A 7,193-nucleotide genomic window follows, 5' to 3' on the forward strand; every position below is an offset into this window, starting at 1 on the left:
ACTCTACAAGTTTTTTGAAAACTCCATTGAATTTATCAGCGAATGATTGGTATGGAATTTGTCCAGTTTTTTTGTTTAAAAGGAACATAAATTTTATTATTGATTTTAGATTTGTAAATTCTAAAATCATTTTTATTATTAAGAAAAACAAAAACAAAAAAATGCAAACTCTGTGTGACTTTTCTACAAAATCTGTGTGGCTATTGTGATGCAACGGATGTGGATTTACATCTATTGAGTGATGGTGTCAGCGTCGACATTCAGACTTTGACGAAGACCCTTGTGCCTGGCGGAACCTCCAGCTTCTATCATGAGACCGTTTGATTTCTTCAGACTTCTTTGATTCCTGTCTCCTCCACTTGAGCTTCTGATATTCCACCGCTTACTTCATTTTTGCTGTATCTTTGAACATCCCATGGTTTTCCTTTTGTAACTCATTTAAACGTATTTCCAGATAGATTCTCTAGCCATTGATTTTCTTTTCTAGGGTTTGAGTAACCTCTATAAGCTTTTGCATGCTTTCATTAGAGTTCTCCACCTCTTCGTCATACTTCTTTCTCCATTAAGCTGCTTCATCCAATGCTTCGCTTTGCGCCTACTCGAACATAAACTTGTCTATTCATCCAACGCTTCGCTTTGCGACCGCTCGAACATAAACCTGTCTATTCTTGTTTCTATCAGTGGGATCAATATTAGCTTCCACAGTCCACAATCTGAGATAAACGATGGTACCAATGACCATCGTCGATAGTAATACCAAGAAGACTGTCGAGCTAAGCATGGCCATTGTACTCACTGGATTTTTACCAATTGAGACAAATAATTGGTAAAATGTGTGGCACTCTGTATTACCAGCATGGAGGACAACCTAAAAAAATATTCGGCCTCTTAAAGATTTTTTATTTGGAAGTTTAAAGTTGGATTAGTGAAGATGTATTACCTGCGTGGATAAACAAAAAAGTCAATCGACCAGAGAGAAGTGTCGAAGTGTTTTCCTGCATGGATAAACAAAACAAGCCAACCAGCGTGGATTGCTAAAAGCATGCACTTGTTTTTTTTGCAGTGAAACCAGCAGCAAGAAGCCATCCAGCGTGGATTGCTAAAAGCATGCACCATGAGTTATTTTAAATGGTCAAAGGATGTGGTTTTCTAAAAGCATGATGTATGCTTTAAAGTTCATGTGAAATTCACTTACGTTTTTTAATGGGAGTTTTAAATCAAAGATGGAGGGATAAGGTGAATTATAAAGTTCTTTTTTTTGTAAAGGAGAAATAAGCTGAGTTGGGTAATTTATCAAAGAAGAGTTTTTTATTTATTTATTTTAAATTTGGGTTCATCACATTGTAACTCAAAGTAATTTTACTTTGGGGGGGGTAACATTTTTTTTTACTAGGTTTTGCAAGAGCATCATTGTAAAAGTCAAATTTTGAAAGTTACCTTGTAAATATTTGAGAAATTGACTAGAGTCAAGTGCAAAGCTCAATTATTTTTCTCTTGTTTCAACGACTATACGAGGGTCAAGGCCAAGCCCCGATAGATCATTTTTTGTGTAGTGTGTTGTGTGTTGTGTTGCCCATCTTGATATTTTTTTTGAGTCTGATTCTTGGTGCGAAGCTTCAACACTACAATGTCAAAGTTGATTAATTTCTTTTCTGATTCTGACAAACTTGAAGGTACAAAATCTTATAAAACATGGCAACGCCTCATCAAAAGCACTCTCATTTATAATGAATTGTGGCAGGGTATATGTGATGGTGATATTAAGTCAAATAAACCCACAGATGCAGCTGCACTAGCAAAATGGGAAGTTAATAATGCCAAAGCATTAGCCCTCATTAAATCTTTTGTCAATGATGAAATGTATGTCCATATAGAAAATGCTACAGATGCATGGTCTGCTTTGAGGACTTTTAAAGAATTCTTCGATACTCAGCGTAAATCAAAGAAAGTCGATCTATAATTAAAATTGTTGCAACAAAAATTGACTGAAGGAGGTGATGTTCTTGAATATATCTCAAGACTTAAGAATATTAGGCAGGAAATCATTAATGCTGGTTTTCCAGCAGTAGATGATAGTTTTATGGTCACAATTTTAATTGTTGGACTTCCTTCTTCCTACACACATTTTTTGGAGACTCTACAATTAACTGGTAAGTTAGAGAAACTAAAGTTTGATGAGCTCTGTGAAATGTTGACCCAACATGATAAAACCTTTGGGAAGAAAAATAAAGTTGGTGAAGATGTCTTTTTCATAGAGGCCAACACTAGTAAATCATCAACTGACAGTTCTCGAAGCAGAGGCAAAGGGAATTTCAATCAGAATCAAGCAACACATAATGTACAAAGTCGAGGTCGAAGCCAAAGCAGAGGAAACAACTTTAATAGAGGCAACAGTTCAGGCAGGAGTAATTTTCAAGGCAGAGGAAACAATCAAGGAAGAGGCTATTTTCAAGGACAAGACAATAATAATCAAGGTAGAGGACAACCTCAAAATAGAAGCAAAAGCATAGGACAATCTTCAAGAAGAGGAAGATACTTAAGTCAAATTGTGTGTCGAAGATGTAACAAAGTTGGACATTATGTTGAAGATTGTCGAACTTCTCTTAATAATGTTCCCGAGTTTCATCAACACTCAGCACAATTTGCAAATGATCAAGATGATGATAACTCAGAATATGTTTTTACTTCCTCGCTGGTGTTACAACTTTCATCCCATCTTAGAAGTGATTATGAAGATGCCTAGATCTTGGATTCAGGGGCAACTCAGCACATGACTTGTCGACGTGATTTTTTTGGAATTTTCAAGTTTGCCAGCTTAATTCTATTTTTCTTACAGATGATACAAAACATACTCTTTATGGAAAAGGAGCAGCTAACGTTTTTCTCCCTGGCATTGGAGAAAAAATGATTTCAAATATATGGTATGTACCAACCTTTAAGAAAAATTTGTTGTCTTTAGTCACGATTCGACAAGCAGGACATCAGGTAATTATGGAAGATGGCCTAGTTAAGATTAATTCAGTCAAACGGAGCTTGAAAACTATGATGACAGGTTATGAAGATGGAAAACTGTTAAGGATAAAAGGGATAGTTATTCCAAGGCATTTTGATTTTGCAAGGGAAGTGACCACAGGAATTTCACCTATAAGGTTATGGCATGTAAGATATGGACATTTAAATTTTGATAGTCTTTCTCAATTGCAGAAATAAGGGATGGTTAACGGACTTCGCACTTTCAAAAAGGAAAATGCAAAAATGTGAAGCTTGCATTTATGGAAAACAAAGTCGAGAAAGCTTTCCAACAAGTGCATGGCGTGCAAACAGGCGGCAACAACTAGTTCACAGTGATGTTTGTGGACCACTACAGACTTCATTTGGTGGTTGCAAATATTTCTTACTATTCATTGATGATTTCAGTAGAATGAATTGGGTTTATTTCTTAATGCAAAAGTTAGAAGCATTTGGAAAGTTTAAAATTTTTCGCTAACTTGTTGAAAATGAAGTCAAAGAAAAGATAGGTACTCTCAGGACAGATAATGCGGGCAAATTCACTTCAAATGAATTCAAAACTTATTGCAGTGATAATGGCATAAAATGACATCTTACCAATGTTTACACTCCATAGCAAAATGGAGTAGTAGAAAGAATGAATCGCACCTTGTTAGGAATGGTGAGATCTATGTTAACTTTTAAAAGGTTAAGTCCAACATATTGGGCAAAAGTAATTCATACAGCTGTCTACTTAAGAAATAGATCTCCAACTGCTTCTTTAGATGGAATCACACCTTATGAAGCTTGGTTTGGTTTCAAACCTCGAGTTAAACATCTTAGAGTTTTTGGATTAGTATGTTATGCCTTAGTTCCTAGAGAAAAATGAACTAAGCTTGATCAATGGAAAATTTATTGTGAGCATGGATGTAATTTTGATGAAACACAGAGTAAGAGTGCTGAAGAAATCGAAAGTCTTCTTCAAAAGTTAGAAACTAAAGGCAATCGAAGACAAGGAAATACATAAAGTCAACCAAATTCACCAAATTGGTATGAACTTGATTTTCCTTCATCTGAATAGGATTCATCCAGTCCATCTACTTCAACAACACCATCTGGATCTTCTAGCAGTTCATCCGCATCTCCAAGCAGCAGCAGTTCTTATGACAGTGATTCTCCACCTCCAGAATCTCCAACTGATCGACGAACATCAGTTTATATTAATCCTCTTACAATGATGGTGATTTCTTAGAATCTCAAACAACTGAGCATCAACTACCAAAATGGGCAGTTCAACTTTTGAAAGATGTAAAGCCTGATGAGGAGAATAAAACAGGCACAAGAAAGTCACACAGAAGTCACGAAGGAAATTTTGCCTTGACATCACATGATTTTACTAAACCTTCCACATACAAAGAAGCAGTAAAACATAGAGAATGGCAATAGGTTATGATTGACGAATATTGAGCAGTAATTGCTAACAACACTTGGAAACTTGTTGATTGTCCTCAAAATGTTAAACCCATAGGATGCAAATGGGTTTACAGAATTAAGTACAACCAAAAGGGCAAACTTGAAAAGTATAAAGCAAGACTTGTCGCTAAAGGTTTTGTGTAGTAGGAAGGCATTGATTATGAGGAAAATTTTGCTCCTACAGCTAAATGGAACACCATCTGATTAACGCTTGCATTGGCCGCTCAGAAAGGATGGAAAGTTCATCAAATGGATGTGAAAAGTGCTTTTCTCAACGGCGATTTACAGGGAGATGTGTATATGACACAACCACCAGGTTTTGAAATTGCAGGGAAAGAACATAAAGTCTGCAAATTGATCAAGGCTTTATATGGGTTAAAACAAGCTCCTCGAGCTTGGTATGCAAGAATGGATGAATATCTTAGGAAAGTTGGGTTTCAACGAAGTGAATTTGATGATACTCTGTATGTGTGACAACAGGGCAAATATATGGTGATTCTTATTATGTATGTAGATGATTTGATCATTACTGGAAACAATGATGATCATATTGCACAGGCTTCACTGCTATCTTAGAGTTGAAGTCCTCCAACGTCCACATCATATTTTCATTTCTCAGAGTAAGTATGCAGTTGAGGTTCTTCAATGATTTGGAATGCAAGATTGCAGGCCCATTCTTACCCCCATGGAGCAAAACTTGAAACTTTCAAAATTTGAAGGGGGCGAAAGGTGGACAACACTACTTACAGACAGTTGATTGGCAGCTTGATTTATTTAACCAACACTCACCCTGATCTATCTTATGCAGTCAATATTCTTTCATGTTTTATGCGGGAACCACGAGACAGCCACTGGAATGCAGCCAAAAGAGTTCTTCGATATATCCAAGGAACAAAAGATTTTGGTCTTCATTACACAAAGACTAAAAACTTTGTACTTGGTGGATATTCAGATGTCAACTTTGCTGGAAGTATTGATGATCGAGCATCAACATCAAGTTATTTAATGAATATGGGGTCAGCAGCAGTATCTTGGGGTCAGTGGCCACTTCTTCAACAGAAGCAGAGTACATTTCAGCATGGGAAGCAACATGTGAAATTGTTTGGTTACGCAGAATTTTGCAGGACTTGGGCATTTCTCAGGCAGAAGCTACATCATTATTCATTGACAGCCAGTCAGCCATCAAACTTGCCAAGAACCCAGTTTTTCATTCAAAGACAAAGAATGTGGACACCAAGTATCATCATATCAGATCTATTGCCAAAGATGTCCTCAAGCCAGTTTATTGTCCTTCAGAAGATCAGATCTCCGACATTTTCATGAAACCGCTTGGCCGAATAAAATTTACTAAGTTTAGGGATGAACTTGGTATATGTTGTAATGTATCTTTGGATCATAGGGTGAATGTTAGATGATCCAAAAATAAAATATTATCATAGGTTATAAAGTTGGAATAAATTTAATAATTATTATTCTAGAATATTTAATTATTTAATGGAGAATTTAGAATTAGTATATCGTTGTAACAAGATATGACTCTACAAATGTGTCGTATCTTAGGCTCTATTTTTGGAGATTTGCTAGCAAGTTGTTTGAATAACATTTATTGTAAGTGGACACTTGTTATTTAATAAGTGGTCCATAATTAGAGGTAGTTAGGACATTTTAGCTTATAAATAGTTCATTGCAAGAGTGTTTTGTAGTTCGGGTGTAAACTCTTGCAAAATCAATATGTAATTATTATTATTATTATTATTATTATTATTATTATTATTATTATTATTATTATTATTATTTATTTATTTATTTATTTGTTTTTTTTTTTTTTTTATTAATAAAATTACGTGTCTGAGGACACTTCTACCGTTAGCTTTGTCATTCCCTTTCCAACCTTGCTTAGACTCATTCTTACACTTCGATTGCTCATAACAATGCTTCAACTTTCCACTGACTTCCTCCAACGACTAAGGCTCATGATACTCAATCCGATCCTTGAATGCTAATGGTAGCCCACTGATAAATCTCTAAACTTTTGTCTTCTCATCCTTAAGATAAAGCACATACCTCAAGAACTCTATGAACCTAGTCGTGTACTCCTCATTTGCCATAGATCTCATTTTCAACTCATATAACTCCTTGGACTTACCGTCATATTAACCTTGTGACAAATACTTTTTTCCAAAGTGTCTTTTGAATTCATGCCAACTCAAATCCTCTGTCATGATGTCTCTAACACGTTTCACATCTTCCCACCAAATGTTCGCTTTCATTTTGAGGTTGAAAATAACTATCTTGGCCATCATGTTCTCTGTATAGTAATGCAACTCAAATAACTTCTTCATTCCAAGAAACCATGCCTCTGCATCATTCGGTTTCTTCAACTCTCCATCGAATGTAGGTGGCTTGGCTTTATTGAACTCATCCTACAAGGATCCCCTCTCACTCCTCCTATAAGGATGATAGTGATGATTACCATGATACCTGTTTGAACTAGAACTATAATAGAACCCATAGCCACTGCCTCTCCTATCACGTGTATCCAAGAACTACCATCTTTGATTGTGTTATTTCTGTCAAACGTGTGCCCACCATGAGACCTGCTACCATATCCCCCATTAGTACTTTCCTCCTGCTCATAACTGATCCATGGTTATCCTTGTCTCTTGAAGTCTGACAAAATTAGAAGGACCATTGAATTAACCTCTTATTTTTTTCCTGTGCCCTGACAAGTC

General features: G+C 36.0%; 1 pseudogene; it reads right to left on the reverse strand.

Moving 5' to 3' along the window:
- Positions 1-329: 329 nt before the first annotated feature.
- On the reverse strand, positions 330-787 carry LOC149264606 (uncharacterized; annotated as a pseudogene).
- Positions 788-7,193: the final 6,406 nt, after the last annotated feature.

This window comes from Pinus tabuliformis, chromosome 6 (assembly GCF_031772625.1).
Source record: "Pinus tabuliformis cultivar Carrire ecotype Pingquan chromosome 6, CPIR1, whole genome shotgun sequence".
Lineage (NCBI taxonomy): Eukaryota > Viridiplantae > Streptophyta > Pinopsida > Pinales > Pinaceae > Pinus > Pinus tabuliformis.